This window comes from Vanessa tameamea, chromosome 17 (genome assembly GCF_037043105.1).
Source record: "Vanessa tameamea isolate UH-Manoa-2023 chromosome 17, ilVanTame1 primary haplotype, whole genome shotgun sequence".
Classification (NCBI taxonomy): Eukaryota; Metazoa; Arthropoda; class Insecta; order Lepidoptera; family Nymphalidae; genus Vanessa; species Vanessa tameamea.
The window spans coordinates 7,305,727-7,324,420 of record NC_087325.1 but is presented as its reverse complement, the minus strand read 5'-3'; the positions used below and the strand labels follow the sequence as shown (position 1 = coordinate 7,324,420).

Below are 18,694 nucleotides of genomic sequence, written 5' to 3'. Positions count from 1 at the left end.
TTGGAAAATCAATAATTTGCTTGCTTTGTACAAGTCTGGTTGGGTACCATCAAATATTCTACCGCCAAACATTACACAAGTATTGTTGTCTTCCAGTCTAAAGGGTGAGTGAGCCAATGTAACTAAAGGCACAAGGGACATAACATCTTAGTTCACAAGGCTGGTGGCGCATTGGTGTTATGGTGTTATGATTAATATTTTTACAGTACCAACGTCCATAACCAGTGGTGACCAATTACCATCAGATGGCCAGTTTATCAGGCCACCTACCTATGATTGTAATAAATATATATTATTGATATTAAATAATAAGCACCACCCAAATCTCTAGCTTTTTTATTTAAAAAATGCGAAAATATCTCTCTTTTTTCCACGGACAAGCATAAAGCGAAACTGGTTTTCCGTGATATAATTTTTTTTCTGTCCTCAGTTACATTCAAGAAACTATTTTTAAGCAAAATTGTCTTGAGGCCTAACTTAAAAGCTAACATTGATTTGTTACTTAATTATCGTATAACAAAAAATACAGTATAAAGTAAATAACCGGGGATTAATCTCACAATCAATGCCAAATTCCAGGTTGCTATTGAGAATTGACAGATAAAACAAATAGCGTACACCAGCAGTAAAATACTCTAAGTATGCAAATCCATAATTCAACTCGGTTTATAACCTAAATCCAAGTTAAGAAATTAAATCTAGGTAAATAGGAACAAAAAAAGTTATCAAATTAGATTATATTAAATACACTAGCAAATTAGTCCGGTAGACTAATCTCGTTTACTTATCTAAATAATATTTTGATTTTGGTTAAATAATATTTGTTATATGTTCTTTAGAAATAAATGGGTAAACTTACATTTTAAAACTATTCCAATGGAAGTAGGAAAAAAGATAAACATGATGTCGCGTCAATTTGCTGTCAAATGTTGTTTATTTGGCTTTTTTCCTCTTATGCTTGGAACATTATTTATCATCACATCATATCTTATGTTTGGACATTTTTTATGAAGTGTACCCAAATTCATAAAAACTTTCTCGTCGGTCTAGTGTCTACAGTCCCGATGTCCTAGGTACAAACCCCAGGTCAGACCGATAAAAAGGTATTGGGTTTTTCTGTTGAAAGTTTGTTTCTTGAGTAGCAGCCCGGACTCTAGGCGATAAAGGTTTAGACACATACACACATACGGATAGTCTCCCTTGAGATTGGTCACCGTAATCGAAATCAGTCAGGACGATAGTTAAGATTAAAAAAAATAAGGTAAAAGTTAAGAGTAAGTCTTAGGTTTTACCGATATGAGTTGGTAAATGTAAGTATTTCTGAAAATGGAACATTTTCAGAACCATACCATTCGAATTCAGTATATACTAGATTTTACCGCTTTCAGCTGGTAGATTTTGGTTTTAGGAATAAAACAATGAGTAATTCTTAATCACTTATTTCAATTAACTATTAGTCAAAACCTTAGGTATCAAACGATAGTAATTAAATAACTAACCTAACCTATTTAAATTATTTTCATTTCGGATATAATTTTATAACACGTTATGACATGATTTTTTTCAACGTTTACCCTAAGATTTACTAAGTGAATGGTGGCAAAAGTTCGAATCGCAAACCGCTTTGGGCATTTACCATTAAGAATTGGTAAATCTTAGGTTTTACCGGAAAATCTTAAGATTTACCTTAATTCGAGCTTTTACAGTAACATTTATACTTATATATAGTTTTTTAATATTAATAAATGTAGAAAGAAGAAATATTTTCCGTTCATGCCCGTTGTCTATTGAGACATAGATTTCTTAATTTTTATTTAAAATATTAGAAACATTTTTAGAATAAAAAATAAAACAGGTAATAAATTAAATAATATGCGCCGTAAGTTTTACTAGTTCGCAACCCTTTTTATAGACCTACATTCTATAATTACGTTACCTATTAGAAAATAAATATATCCTTTATTATAATGTCTACAAATAATTGCGAAAATCTAGAATGTACAAGGTGATTTCTTTGAGTAATTAGGCACGCAGACTCCCATTGTAATTATTACTCGTTGACGGTACTCTTAAATTAGTATTTTTACACGAGATTTTTATTTATAAAAAGTACCGATCCCAATACTAACACTACGCTGAAACGTGAAATTTGTATAATTATTACTGACTATCATTATTGACTTCTTAATCTTGTTTAGCTACTTTTTACACTATTTACTAATTATTACTATAATTTTTTTCGGCATTGAACGTACTCTAAGATAGCCTTCTGGCTGTTGAATTATATTTATACAAATTAATCAAAAACAATAAGATTTACTTATACATATTGCTACTTTTTACTAATATGATATATTCCTTCCAAACAAAACGGTGTCTTTGATGAATACTTACTCTATGTACTGCCCCAAGAAGGTAAATAACGAAAAAATGTAGTGATGTGAAGCGCTAAACTTCAGACTGAGCTGAACAAGCATCGTCGGCGTCAACTGCCCCACCTAGATCACAACTAGTTGAGTTTTTATCTGACTTTTATGTATCAGTTGTTCTAGACATAGCTCGCTAAGCGCTAAAGAAAATTACAAGCGATAAAGAAAATGTGTAGATACCTTTTGAGAATCACAGGGCTACATGGAGGGAATCGCAATTATCAGAATCTTATGAACTTATTTTGATTTTGATAGCAGTTTACTCGGAATCCCAAAAATACTAAATGGTATATATAAAATATTCTGCTACAACGTGCAGAAAAATATATTTATTATAAACATACTTTTGTTTTTGGGTTAAGACTGGCTTTATACCCATACCTATAGATGTAATAATTAATTTTTTTTCTAATAATTAAAATAATTCAAACATTAAAAACACAATCTATATGTGACAACGCAACAAGTAGTTTATTTTGGTACATAATAAATTGACTGTTTAAACAGACTTGAAATAATTATTTGAGATTTATTTGTAGATGTCAATAGTAAGAAAAGTACATTAATTTAATTGAGTGTACTCGTATTTGTAATTTTATTTTTGGAACTACCGGTTTAAATTAAATAAAAAATATCACTATTTTAAAAAGACATTAACAATATTCTAATTTTTTTTTCATTATCATATCCGTTAAAAAACAATAAAGAAAAAAAACAATGATATAAAAATATCCTGTTTTTTATCAAAAATCCTTAGAGATAGTAGAATTATCGTTTGCCGTTGAGCTTTTCCAATGGTACCGCGTTATCGATACACATCGGGAAAACTCGTCATCTTTCGCACAATTAAAGTAAATGCTGAGCGTAACCTCGTTGACCCTCTCTGACTCACGTGCTTACGCATCGCACCGAGTGAGTGAGATAGAACTCGGTCGTTGCTTATAGGGTCTGTTTTCACGCTGATTCCCGGTCGAGGCTTGATATTTTCCCGTAGGCTTCACGTCTCAGTCGCCTGAAATCAGCGGACGGGGTTTTGTTGACCGTGTTTTCATTGCCCGAATTTTTATACTGAATGATTAAGTAACCACTTGGCGGTGCGATCTGTCTTTAAGTAGAAGTGATGTTCACAAAATACAATATAAACTGAGTGAATGCTTCGTATGTTTGTTTTGATAAAATTGTGGTTGTTTATGGACATTGCTGTGGACTAAAAAGGAGGGGTATATCAAGATAAGTCTCAAAGCGTAAAGCTGGGAGATATAATATTTCCTTGGTGAGTGATTTTATAACCGTATTGATTAGTATTCGAATAAAGTCGTAAGCATTGAGTGATGGATTCTCAAAAGGTTATGACCCTCAGCTCAGGGAGGCTGCGAGACGTTACCTAACAGCTTTTGAAATAAACTGCGTCTCATTTACCTGAGACAAATATTTATTTATTCAAAAATTACAAATACTTGAATTGACAAAATATATCCGAAATATTCTAGGACTACATTTTTTACTATTTTTAAAATTAAAATATTTTTCTAAATCTATTAATATCTTAGTAGTTAAACTAAACATCATAAAACATATGATCCTATTTTTATTTTAAATGAATTACCATTTTAATAAATGTGATTAGCATACAACTACAATACTGGATCCTACTTACCATTTGAATATTATTTAGTATAGGTACTATTACCCTAGAAATAGTTTTCCTATTAAATATTTAAAGTATCAAATATTGAATTTAAACCATCATTTTGCTTCAAAACATTTAAGTTTTTTTTAAAAAATCTAAAATGATTTGTGTCATTGAAAATACGAAGAACGTATTAGTTTAATGATTCAATCAAGTACACTGACTCAACGCGATATTAAAATGCGTCATCATTTAATATTTATATATCTCAATAGACGGTAATTCTTCTCAAACAATAAACATGAAAATGTCAATATTATAAACAATTATAAATATAAACCATTTAACCTATAAAAGTACTAAATCTAATGTATATAGGCTATTATTAATCTTAATAATTATTATTTTAAGTAATATGTCTTTTTCCGTTTTTGATCTGGTTATACTTTTCACAAATCATAATTGTTATGGAGTTTAATTTGTCTGATTACGATATTATATTTTATCTATTTTGATGAAACGGAATTACTTAAAAAAGTAATTGTATTTATACCTAATACTGTTTTTTCATTGTTATGATAACTTTATATTTTTTACCGATTTCGTCTGCGGTAGTCGTTCTTAAGGCAGACTAGCGTACAGGATAAATTAGATTGCACTAGTATGTGTGCAAACACAATTAAAGTGTATATTCCGTTACAGTTATAATATATTCCAACACGACCGGCGATAGTTCAGGAGTCGCTAATAGGAATTTCATGACAGAAAAACAAATAAATATTTACTGGCACGGCTCGGGCTTTGAAGCCGGTATCACAATATCTGCAGCCTTATAAGCAGGCCCTAGTGGCTTCAACAGAACATATTTTTATTACGACGTATTGTAGTATATCATAATGTATTCCTTACTTTCAGAAAGCAATAAGTACAGAGTTTTATTTTTCATAAGTTTGTATAATGAGTCACATATAGTTTGTTGAATTATAATGATATTTACATTCTAAACGTATTTATCTTGGTGGTAGGGCTTTGTGCTAGTCCGTCTGAGTAGGTACCACCCACTCGTCAGATATTCCACCGCCGAATAACAGTACCCAGTATTGTTGTTTTCCGGTTTGAAGGCTGAGTGAGTCAGTGTAACAAGCACAAGAGATATAATATCTTAGTTCCCAAGGTGGCGCATGTAAGGAATGGTTAATATTTCTTACAGCGCCATTGTCTACGTGCGATAGTGACCACATACCATCAGGTGGCCCATTTGCTTGTCCGGCTACCTATATCATAAATAAAAATCTATGTATATTTTTTTCTTCATAACAGTCATCTTCTAACTCTGTGTCGCTATTGTATATTAGTCCTAGATTTCATTGATTGCATTAATTGCGTGTTATAGAAACTACAATCGTACAATTTAACTTGTTCGTCGTTACGTCATAGTTGCACCTGTTGGTTAAAATATATAAAATGGAACGAAAGTTCAAACGGAACAGTACATAGCGATGCTATCAACTGTAACGGCGGCTATTCTCAAGAGAGAACGACCAACTGCGTGGGACAGTGTGACATTGGTGGAATAGTGTGCGCACAAATAAAGTTGCACTCTATATTCCCTCCCTCTGAGCTGCTACTGAATATCTCGACAGACAACGTACTTACTTTTTTTAATTGGCCGTACCCAGGTTTAGCACCAAGGATCTGCCTTTCCGTCCTACATAAGATTATTAAGGCTAGCCACAGAATTAACGAAGCCGTAATTTTATAACATTACATTGTATTGATATTGTATAGTATATGGAAATCTATGCTAATATTATAATGATTAAGAGTTTATTTATTTGTTTGGTTGAACGCGCTAATCTCAGGAAGTATTGGTGAGATTTGAAAAAATCCTTTAGTATTAGATAACCCATTTATCGAGGCTATAGGCTATATACCATGGCATGGCCATAAATGATACGCGCTAGGTACAAAAGGAGCAAAATAATAAATAACATAGACGATGTATAACATAGACATAGACGATCGAAGTCGGGCAGCTGGTGTCTATTTAAAATCGCATCAATAATTGTTGCGAATTTTGACAAATAACATAAATTAACTTACCTTTTGTGTTTTTAAAGAATAGGTATGCGGACAGGTAAACAGACTGTCAGATTTTAAGTGGTCAGCACAGACCATATACACTGGCGCAGGAGAAAATATTAACCATTCCTTACATCCCCGTTTGCTACCAACTTTGGAAACTAAGATGCCACTCACCCTTCATACCGGATCACAACAATACGAAGTATTACTGTTTGGCGGCCATTTACCCGATAAGTGGCAGGTAACTAAGTAAAGTGTATACGTATTATACGATGAAGTGGGTTATGCTAAAGAATATTAAAGAGTATGCTATAAATTAACAATGTAAGTATTTAAAAACAGCTCGACGAGACAGCCGTTCTTGTTGTACGAACGGGTCTGTCAATTCAATAATTAAGACAACCGTTAATAGCATCAGATACCAAAACAAATCCTTGACCATTTAAATAGGACGATATCGAGTTGCTCTTTAATTGTACCAATTTATGGACTATATAATCGTTTGAGGCGAAATATCGTAATGAAACCTTCGTGTGATAGCTTCTGTCACTCGTGTATCAACCCACATTGACGGAGAACGGTGGAATTAGTTCCAAACTTTCTCCTTGAGACATAAGCCGCTGCCAAAGAGATATATATTTACAGACTGTTTTACTTTTATGGACACAAGCGTCTACCGGTGGAGTCGGACGTGTTGAAGGAGGAGGGTGTTCGTGTAATTGGGAACCCTATGGCCTTATCTGTATTGCCATATATGCAAAATTTCATGATAGGTTTCATGATGAGTACTAAGTACGTGAAAGCGTACCTCGAGCGTAATGTAAACAAACTCACTTTCGCACTTATGCAAGGTGAGGATAATACAGTTGTCACAAGTAATATCTCAGTATTGATATATATATATTATTAAATGACTCATTTTAATTAGTCAAAAAATTGATAACTCCTTCAACAGATGACGCTATGAAGTTGCATTACATTATTTATTAGGGTTTAGATTAAATATAGGAGGACTTTTTAGCGCAAAACAAAATCAATTCAATGATAGGAAGCCAAACGCTTATTCACGCCACGTGACAAGCAAGCTATACCTTATTTAAAAAATGAAAAATCTGAAATAGCGTTTTGTATTGTTGCTACAAAAACAAGGAATAATTGAACTATAAAGAAATGAGAGTACTTTTTCCAAGCTAGTAATATATTACATTTGCGTTATAATTTACAGCTAATTTGAAAATAATGCTTGTACGTCGAACCCAAAAATCGTTGCCATTATATATATATATACCCTATTAATAATAGTATTTTATATAGTTACTTTATAGTAAAAAGAACTTTTCAATTAATGATGGTGACAAAAACAAAGATTTATCTTACTTTCTTTTAAATTCTATATTTAAATTGCTAACTAAGTACGTCAAACAGTAGCTGAAACTACGGCTTTACGAAATATTTACTTTGCGAAATTTATAAAACACAAATTTCAAGCCCTGATATACCGTTCGAATTGGAGTTTCGTGAAATTCTTAGCGGATGTCTACACCCTATAAGGTAGGTGTTATAATTTGTGAGATTTCGTGATTAATTAGTGTACAGATTTTTGTGTCGTTTTCCATTCAAGATGATGTCTTAAAAACATTTTATTGTTAATCGCTAAAGCAAGAAAACCTCACACAATTGCCGCAAGTGTTTGGAACAAACAATTCCCGCTGAATCTTGAATTGTTCATCAAATATGGAATAAGTCTACGTACAAATATTAGAAGGAAATCATTGATTGACCATTATATGATAAATTTGTTAGTAAAATTTATAATTATTAAAATCGTAAGTTCCTGTATATATTTCCAAAATATTTGATTCAGCGGAGTTTCTTAAAGACACACACTAAAGAAAAAAAAATCATCACACCTGACAGACCTGCACAAAACATTTAATAAAGATCTACTTACGATGATGAGGTTATAAGTTTTATTGAAGTAAAACAAAAAACTTTACACCTTTGCGGGAAAACTTCTTCTACACAAAGTAAATCAAGGCAGAAATGAATGTACTTTAGTACATTATTAACAGTTATTGAAATAACGGAAGATTTACTTACTTACACAAATTGTTCATAGTAATTTTACGGAGCGTTTCCGAGATATTTTAAATACGAAGAATTTAAATAATTATTTTTACATGGATACCAAGAGTTTCGGCTACAAAAATGAATAGCTGGTCTTCTACCTAGAGATGAGAATGAAGAGCAGATGGGGAGTATAATAAAGAAGTTTTAATTGTATATATTTTAGAATTTAGTGCAGTAACTAATTTAGAGTCAAAAAAGAGTAACAAACTACATACCACTAAACATCTTTAATTGATGTCAACAAAATTGGAACCCGATTAACAAATTATTAACATTCTACCAGTTTCAGCCTTTGCACCCACCTATACAACAATTTTTATTATAAGGCTAACTATAAAATTCCAATAACTTTTTCCTTAAAATGGTTAAAAAATGGTTTGCTATTAATTCTAACCGCCAAGAATCTTTGTATCGGTGTGTTCTAGTTTGAAGAATAAATGACCCAGTAAATACAGGCACAAACCATTTCAGATTCTTTCATTCGAGGCGTATTGGTGGTGTTGGTGTCTAACTACTATGTTTTGTGTGTTAACTATGTTTATTGTATTTACAATTATTACGGTCCATTTGCTAGACTATAACATCTTCTAGGAAAATAAAATAGGTCCACCTTATTTTTTTTATTTTTTTTAATTACTTTACAACATCCACGGGCTCACAGTTGCCCGTACCTTTTTTTACATTTTATTTTTATAAATTGTGGTGTTATTTTATATTTTTACTGAACATCAGCAGATCTTCGCTGGACTTCGACCTTGTCGTCTTCTTGGAAGATGTGGCCCACACTGACATTTTTTTTTTCAATTTAAAATAATATATAAATAGTCCATAGTAAATAATATATAAAAATACTGTATATGGTGATTTTTTTTTTAATCCTAATTACTGCAATCCAGCGGGCCCTGCTTCGTTCTCGATCAGAGAGAGCACAGCCTCGGCGACTCTGATGTCGCGTTTATGTATAGATGTTTTAAGGCTGTGCTCTAGGATGGTCTTTTCTGAAACACCCGCCGTTCGGCCGATGAATCTGCCGATAGCGTCGCTACCATCGTCCGTGTAATAGACACAGACACCTTATTGGAAGCCATGGGTGTAGTTAAAGTCTGACAACTTCGATTTACATGCAGTTATGACACTGTGCTGACCCCATATAAATAGGACGAGGGCAGGCCCATGATAATGACGAGAATATATAACGTATAAAGATAAAATGTCGTAGAAGTTCGTTAAAGCTTTTTCTTGCGTGTTACTTAATCCGGCCTTGTGGTTACCTATAGATATTTTAAAATGTATTAACGTCAACTGTGATTTCGGTTAAAATAATTCTTTACAGTAATTAAGATTTGATATATATATATAAAGTTGATAGTAAAAAGCTGAGTGTTTTCGTCGGTTTTTCTCAGATTTTATTTGCGAACGTCGTAATTTTTACTTTTACGATTAGCAATAATACGATAAACTGTTTTCTATCATAAGTGTAATTGTTTTTTGTTTGATTATTCAAGTTATTTACTGTTTCTAAATATATTCTACTATTGCTATAAACATATTTTATAAGTTATATAATTTTGAGGTTATTATTTTTGTATGTAAAATTATTCATCTTCGGAAATTTTAGTTTAGCCTACAGTTTGTCTGGTAGAGAATGCCTTTAGGCATTTTGTTCGCCTTTTGTTTCAACTGTGTTGGTAAAGTATTTTAATACATAAATATATGCTTCAAGTATCCTGTACAACCTATTTCAAACACTTATTGGAATGAAACTTACAGTAAAACTTGGCAATTGGCAATATATTCTAAAACCTAATTTAATTGTTTCAAAGGTGGTCCATTTAAAAAAGAATAAATATTAAACCAACTTCACGGATTATAGTTTTATTTTGCATAATCTGTAATGTCATTCTTCTTGAAAAAAAATACATTCATAGAAACACGACCTTATAGTATGTGTGTGTATATGTTTGGGTGTGTGCGTGTGTGTGGTTATATACGGTATAATATGAGTACAGTTACACAAAGCTAACGAATAATGTGATAATTAGAATCATTTAACAGTTAAGTTTGTGTCATTGATGGAATTTTGTCGCAGTATTTAATGTGATTAAATGTTTTGTACCTAGGTATATTAAATACAGCAGGTACTAATATTGGAATATATTTGACTTAATACCATTTTGGAAACTTTGGTTTAACTAAATAAATATATTTTTAATGCTGGGAAAAATCCTTCTTAGGAAGGGGAAGGTTTATTCTTTCATTTTGCTCAATGATTGTTCTACACATGCAGGCAACCTCACAAATTTACTTAAAAAAAAACACTCAAAAAACTCAATGATATTGCCATCAAGTAAATCCTCGATCTCAGTTTAATATATAGGTTCTATCACGTGGCTGATCTATTATTATTAATACTAAAAACTCTTCTTATAAAAATGTAATATATTTACTGTAATCATAACAATAATTCTTTTTTTTTTTTGTCAAAACTAACGTTAAATAAAATTAAAAGGAAACGTAAAGTCTTCTGGTCTTGTTTATTTATATATATATAACAATGTCACTTATACTACGTTTTACTTCTCAACTCTCTATTTCCCTGTAATTATTCATACGTTATAGAGGGGATAAATGGAGATATAGATTATTACGTTTGAAGCGCATCAACGCTTTGTTAGAATCACAATTACTTGCCAAGTTCAAATCTATTTATGGGATGTACTTGTGATTCGCTCAATACCTTAGCTAGTTTCTTACATTTGCTAGTACATAAATCTTTGATTGAAATATCATGTCTACATATATATCTGAACGTGTTAAGTATATTTAACTGTATCTTGTCTATATTTGAACACGGTTATGATGTGAATCAGTTGTTCCTTTTTTTTCGGATTGACGCATGAGTGGGGTGAGTTTACGGACCTTGTTAATCCGCAAGAATTTATAATCAAAATCGGTTTATAACAACGATACGATACATAATAATTATTATTATAAATACATACAAAACGAGAACATTCTCCTTTAAAAAAAAATAAAGGAAAACTGAATTAAATATTTATTAATAAATTAATCTTATTAATCTCATTTTTTCAATACAATATGTTAAAAATACCACGAGTATATAATTCATTTATCATTCCATAGAGTATATGTATCAGTGTGTCTCTATATATATATATATCCTTATCTATTGTATCTATCTATGTGGTATGCTCTTTTAATCGTCTTCAAAGAAGGAGAATATAGTATGTGTGACGAGTATATGTACTACGTCTTTAAGACCGACACCAACCAATACTTTTCTTTCCGAATAACGTAACGAGCGTTATCTATTATTTAAAACTGAAAATTTCACTTAGATATGGTAATGCGTCTTACAATAAAACTTACAATTCAAATAAAACTCGATATCTTTGGTTCAAATTATTATTTACTAGTGCCCCGCCCCGGCTTGGCGCGGGTGCAATGCTGCCACTAAATATACTACAGAATGTTTTAAAACGTTCACAGTTATTCAATCGTTAGATAATACAAAATGCTATGTCCCTGCGTTTTAAATCTGTTTTATCTTCGAAAGTATTCATTTAAATTACATGCTTTAAAGAGCCATATGGGTTATCCATTTGAAGACATTTTTAAGGTGTACAGTATACTGTAGTACATCATTTTGATCTATCTCGTATCGGGTTGAGCCAGCATTTGCAATGTAAGCGCAAAAAATGTGTTTAATTACGTCACTTTTTTTTACATACATTTTTTAGATTAACAGCCTGTAAATTACAGCCTACTGCTGGGCTAAGGCCTCCTCTCCCTTTGAGGAGAAGGTTTTGGAGCATATTCCACCACGCTGCTCCAATGTGGTTTGGTGAAATATACATGTGGCAGAATTTCATTGAAATTAGACACATGCAGGTTTCCTCACGAAGTTTTCCTTCACCGCCGAGCACGAGATGAATTATAAACACAAATTAAGCACATGAAATTTCAGTGGTGCCTGTCTGGATTTGAACCCGAAATCATGGGTTAAGATGCACGCGTTCTAACCACTGGGCCATCTCGGCTCTAAGTCTCTTTAGAAACCTCTAAAATTTTCCGTATTTCTCTACTATATTGTGCATGTATTATACATATAAACCTTACTCTTGAATCAATCTATTAAAAAAAACCGCATCAAAATCAGTTGTGTAATTTTAAAGATTTAAGCATACATAGGGACAGACAGCGCTTAGGGACTTTGTTTTATACTATGTAATGATTTAACACACAGTTTTGATTGTTATCAAAATTATTATGTTAATTATAAAAACAATTACACTTACTTTCGTATAAGATGTTATAAAAAGCCTGTTATCAAAAACGACGTACAGTTTAAATGAAAGACGCTTTCCTTATTTGCTTGACACTCTCATATCCGTATAACAAAATACTTTAATAAATAACATACAAAGGGCATACAATAATAGGTCAGATGCGGATAATTGCTTAATAAATAGCTTACGTAGATCTAATTTACACCGCCGTTTAATGTTCTCACTCCACGACATTACCCATACAGCATAAACTTACCAGAAATTAACTCATCTTAAATTGCTATAATAATACTCCAATTCGATTATATTACGCGTGGAACAGTTTTTCAGCCCACATACCTACTAATCGCGATTTTTCTACATAAAATTTTGATATATTTCCGACTTTTAAATTAACGGAAAGTACACTAAATCAAAAATAGAATAAAATGTTTTACACGCACTGCATAACTTTGTTATAACAGTGGCAAATTCAATGAAATTATTTTTTGTTAAAATTTGTTAAATTCATTTTTGTATTATTTTTTTTTAGTCGGGATATAGTTATAGAAATAGGTCTATTTGAATCCGTTTTTTTGGCAAACGCTAACATAACAATAGCCGATATACCAACTTGGTCCGAAAATCCACAGCAGTGCGATTTTTAAGACATTTTCTGCCCCGCACAATCACTCTGTTTATCCTGGCGGTTTTTCCGAACCGATACGACTTGGAAACTTTTAAGAAAAGAGCGCACTCATTTCTTTAAGACCGGCAATGCACCTGCAAGCGTTGCAGATGACCATGGTAGTCACTTTCCATCAGGTGAACCTACTGCTCGTTTTCCAACAACAATATAAAAAAAAAAACAGGCGGACGTAATGACCGCCACACATTACACAAAGAAATTAATTATTAATTCATATAATGTGAACATTGAAACAAATCCTTCCACCGTGTGTAAATATTGATCGTATTCACGTAAAAATAGAACCTAATCGTGTCAGCAGTAAAAATATATCAGCGCATGGATATTTAATAATCGCTTCTTTGAACAATATTTTATTAATGGTCACAAGACCTAGCGGACCTAATAATTAAATAATAAACGCTCGGACGAACATCCAAGCTTTTCAAAACACAAACGATCACCGCGAAACCAAAACTATATAAAACAAGTACAAAATAATCAAATGATAATATTTTCGGAATGGAAACTCGAAAATACAGCTGCATTCAATTGTTTATTTTCAAAACAATTGTGACTATAACTAGACAACAGCGGCTTAAAATGGTCGATTTAAAAAAAAAGCAGTCTGTTTTCAAAAAGTTTCCTGTGTTCATATAAAAATGTATTTTTAATTGTGTTGAAGTAAATTGTTTTTGTATTATAATATTTGCAATACTCGATCATTTACTTTTGTAGTTGAGTTCTCTATCGCTTGAGTATATTCGTTTACGATTTTTTATTACAGATTAATATTATTATTAACATTAACAGGTATCTGTTTCTTACTATTTCGAGAATAGTAAAAAAAGAATAGCTACATGAATATTGTCATATTGCAACGAAAGTAATGTTACAATATAAACGCTGGCAAAATTACGATATACTGTAAAAAATATTGAATAAGAGACCAAAACCGTTGAGCATCAGTTTGAGATATTTCCTGAGCTTGCAATCAGTCATCAGCCAAATCATGTGTTAAAGTATTAAACTGTATTAATTGGATACAAAGTTTATGATTGTGTATTAACGTTTTAAATAATTTTATTATATATCGTTGGAACGATCATTGATACGATAAAAACATGGTTTCGTACAAAATTAACAAAACACCAAGAGGATATAAGTAACATGACCTAGTGAACTCACTCAATCGACAGGCAATTATCCACAGACCATTCCATTTTCACAACTCTAGTGCAAACTGGTCACTCGAATATCCACTGACAAAACAAAATGCAATTAAAGAAGAATAAATCCATCCATAAAAATAAATCCAAGAAGACAATATTACAAGAAAAAAACCATAGAAAAATAAGAGCTTGGACAGGAAAGAGCAAGGGAAGTATACGAGGAAAGCAGAGCCAGTTGCAGCAAACAGTAGTTCTTCTGATGAAGAAGATTGCTTTTGCTTCGTTTGTATTGTATATTGATTGTAAAAGTGATTGAACATACACAAAAGATGATTCATACTATGCTCTATTCAGAATCGCAACTATGGTTTAGTCTCAATACAAACATTAATCTAATTAATGCTGATCTCATTAGTTATATATAGTTCTCGCCCCATGTTACTTTTGTCCTGCCCTAAGGGCTGAACGTAACAATCGACAATTTTGTTTTCAGCCTGTTGTAATTTATGTTAAATTAAATAAATTTATAATGCAGATTTGTAGAATTAAAACAAAAGTTTTAAAGGGTTGTTATTATTTATACGTTAGCCGTCAATGTTTTTTTATAAGTTATACCTTTATACTCGGTTTCCTCTTTATGTAGGTGTGTATCGTGTGATTTTCAATTATTGTTATAATTTATTAATGTCATTTTAGTAAATATCTGTCATTAAATAATTTAAATAAAATTAAAAGTGAAAAATAATCATGTAGGTAACAATTGTACGAACCGAAATTGAAATAATATCAAAGTTAAAATGAATTATACAGCGACGATGGTAAGCAAACATTCCGTGATTAATTCATTTTCGAAATTACAAATTGATGTTCGATATTATATTATAATTGGTGAATAATATTTTCTTTCGGGAAAACATGAGCCGATTTTCCTATTTGTAACAACGACACAGAAGATATCTTTGAAAAACTTAAAGCAAAAATATTTACGTGACTGTATTAAATTTTTGTTATCTTTATTCATTTGTTTTCATTTTCAAATTTCGTATAAGATATAGTCCTCTTTCTGACTGTTTTAATTTACTTAGGCTCAGCGAGTATCTGGTCGACCCTTGGCTCGACAATGTCATTGCCATCTTGCGCCTAAGCACCTGACGGCTTACCTTGTCTTGGCGACGACTCAATCGTAACTACCATCACTTCGCCTAGCTTCGTCGCCTATCGATCTATACTCTAGTCGGCTTACTGTGTTCAGAATTTCATTTTTTAAACTCAATTTCCACCCAAGTCATCTTGCTCACAGGCTCTTGGGTGTGCAGGACTATGTCAGGACTGACAATTTAGTGTCGTTCGTTTCGAATCAAAAATTGGCGAATTTCGAAGAAAATCATTGTAAATAAATAAAAATCCCACCTTTTTTGATTTTATTTATTTATGAAAATCATAAAATCATGCATCTAATCGACTGTTTGATTTTATTTTAATTACATGTTTAATTATTTAATGATGAGATTTTTTCATTACTAACCTAATGGATACATATTAATGAACAAATAAAGTTACACATTTTTTGTTTTTAATATTATTTCTACACAGATTCCATATTTCGCAATTAAGTCAGTCATTTTTTATTTTAAATAGAAATCAAAATAATTTCCATTAAAATCAAAGTGTTACTTGTTTTAATAACTTTTAAGGCTTGTTTTTATCACGTAATAAATTTGCAATATTATAATGAATTGAATTAAATCTTTTATCATATATAATTTTGGGAAAGGCTATGTTTGCTCCATTAAAAAAAATTGGATTGAATATATTATTTGTCATTAACAAGAATAGGTACGAAATTAAAAACATAGTATGTTGTTATTTTACCAATTTATAATAAGACTAGCTTCCGCCCGCGACTTCTCCTCTTACAACGCATATACAAAATCTTTTAGAGTGATTTTGTGGTTAAGACGTGAAAGAGTAACAAAAAAAATTACTTTCGCTTTTATAATATTAATAAGGATAATATTTCAAGTTAAATTACATTTGATGACGATTTATTTGGTGGTAGGGCTTTGTGCAAGCCCGCCTGTGTAGGTCCACCCACTCATCAGATATTCTGCCGCCAAACAGCAATAGTTTGTATAGTTGTGTTCCGGTTGAAAGGGTGTGTGAGCCAAACTATAAAGTAACTATATAAAGTAGTGACTATAAAGAACTGAATAGAAAATGAATAGGAAATGCATAATATAGGTATATAACAGCGATTTTTAGGTGCGAGGTCCAAGTGTTATTTTCAAATTTGCTGTAATTTATAACGAGCTTGGAAAAAGTACTCTGATTTCTTTATAGTTCAATTATTCCTTGTTTTTGTATCAACAATACAAGACGCTGTTTCAGTTTTTTCTTTTTTTAAATAAGGTATAATGCATTATACTCATAGCTTGCTTTTGGCGTGACGTGAACGTGCGTGTGCACTAAAAAGTCCTATGTTTAATCTAAGCCCAGATAATGTTCGACATGCATTGCAATACAATTTTTTATGTTTTTATAAGCAAATATTAGATACAATTCGTGTGCCATCTTTTGTACCAATTTTTAATTAATTGAAATGAGCCTTTTAATAAATAAAAAAACCGATAAATATCAATACTGAGATATAACTTGTGACAACAGTATTATCCTCCCATATATAAATGTGAAAGTGAGTTTGTTTACGTTACGCTTGAGTTAAGCTTTCACGTCTTTAGTAAACCGATTATCATGAAATTTTGCATACATGGCAATACAGATAAGGCCATAGGGTACCTAAATACACGGACACCCACCTCCCTTAACGCGTCCACGCTGCCGGTAGACGCTTGTGTCCATAAATGTAAAACAGTCAGTAAATATATGACTCTTTGGCAGCGGCTTATGTCTTAAGGAGGGAGTTTGGAACTAATGCCACCGTTCTCCTGCAAAGTGGTTTGATACACGAGTGACAGAAGCTATCACACAAAGGTTTCATCACGATATTCCGCCTCAAACGATTATAGTCTATAAATTGGTGCAATTAAAGAGCAACTCGATGTCGTCATATTTAAATTATCAAGGATTTGTTTTGGTATCTGATACTATTAAATTATTATTGAATTGAGAGACCCGTTATTGTTTCAGCTGTCTATAAATACATTTTTAATTTAAAGCATCTACTTTAATAATTTTTAGCATAATCTACTTCCTCGTATACTACTATTTTAATATTATCACTTTACTTGGTGGTGGGACTTGGTGCAAGCCCGTCTGGATAAGTATCTCCCACTGATCGGGTAACTGCCGCCAAACAGTAATACTTCGTATTGTTTTGAACCGGTTTGATGGGGGGGTGAGTTAATGTAACTACAAGCGCAATGCCCTAAGTACCCAAGATTGGTGGCACATTGGCGATGTAAGGAATGGTCCACTTACCTATATCATAAAAAAAGTCACAGTAGAAAAGATCGAGTAAGTAAAAATATTTTTATGTAACTATTCTGTTGCAATTTTGTGCGCGCTGCGCGATTGTTTTTTCTTTTGCTTAACCTGCAAGGCATTATTATAATGTATGTATGTATGTATGGATATATACTTCGCCAGTTACAGTTTCCGAATGAATCTTCGATACTAGAGCTTCATTTGAACCGTGTTGTGCAGAAATGTATCAAATTTAAAAGTGAAATTTATTTCAATATAGTATTCATACATAGCGACAGTAACCCTGTTTTATTATATATGTATAAAACAAATCATAATGTCCTGTGTATTACTTTAATGTAAAAAAAATTATCATAACCTCGAATTTGCCTTTTAAATCTTAACAACTTTTATTAGAGCTTCTTTGGGTTGGAATATTCAATAATATATTTCCAATGATTTAATGAATCCAACTTTGAAACAATTCAATACGTTATGCAACATTTATGTTTATTTTCCGCACGAATTGTTTTGTACACTAGAGTGGAGTTGCGAAACGTTGCTTTATGAATAGGCCGATATTAAAGTGTCAGTTTGCGGCTTGTTGAATGAAGGCTAATTCCCCGAACGGCTTCACATCACAACTATTAAAAATGTTTTCACAGTTCTCTTTTAATTCGCAGTCTTTTGTTTTAAAATAAAACGTGAAAACAGTTATAATTAGAAGTGCAGTGACGATGTGGTTTATGTTAGAATAAAAAGTTAGTAATATATGTCTATGAGTATAAGTCTAAGTGTACACAAAATGTTTTGCATATTGATAAAAATTTTGATTATTTTTATGCTGG

The 18,694-nt window shown here is 31.7% G+C and overlaps 1 protein-coding gene across 3 annotated transcripts in view; it reads left to right on the top strand.

Moving 5' to 3' along the window:
• Positions 1-3,419: 3,419 nt before the first annotated feature.
• The window catches only part of LOC113400258 (probable G-protein coupled receptor CG31760), a 76,981-nt gene continuing 61,706 nt past the window's right edge, over positions 3,420-18,694 (top strand). For 2 of the 3 annotated variants that reach the window (XM_026639763.2, XM_026639765.2), the window contains exon 1: positions 3,420-3,702. The gene's annotated coding sequence lies outside the window, so the exon portion shown is untranslated. The remainder of the gene's footprint in view (positions 3,703-18,694) is intronic. The other variant, XM_026639762.2, reaches the window with a different exon arrangement.